The following is a 316-nucleotide window of genomic DNA, read 5'->3' on the forward strand; positions in this document are numbered from 1 at the left end:
GAACTCTGACAGTGTTCTAAAGGAGTTCATTCTAATGGGAGAGAACATACCAGAATTTCACTGGCTATAGTGAGCCTCGGTTATCACGGTAAAGGAGGATGAGAGTGCTAGGAAGTTTGTGATAAATAGGGGGTACTAATTACCTGTTTGCGACCGTAAAAGGAAGGCCTAATTAGTTCTAGTCAAACTCAGCCTTAAATTCACAATGAATAAAACCAATAAAATCTTAATGGCGTCCTTAACTGAGAGAAGAGGCAACCGCTATTCTTTCATGTACATCTCAAATCCTCAGCCAATGAATATGGATGGAAGATGG

General features: G+C 40.2%; 1 protein-coding gene across 1 annotated transcript in view; it reads right to left on the bottom strand.

The window, feature by feature from the left end:
- Window positions 1-316, bottom strand: part of PLS3 (plastin 3) — a 43,932-nt gene that overhangs the window by 26,120 nt on the left and 17,496 nt on the right. The gene's annotated exons all lie outside the window — the stretch shown is intronic.

The sequence above is a fragment of the Crocuta crocuta genome, unplaced genomic scaffold (assembly GCF_008692635.1).
Source record: "Crocuta crocuta isolate KB4526 unplaced genomic scaffold, BGI_CrCroc_1.0 scaffold531, whole genome shotgun sequence".
Taxonomy (NCBI): Eukaryota; Metazoa; Chordata; class Mammalia; order Carnivora; family Hyaenidae; genus Crocuta; species Crocuta crocuta.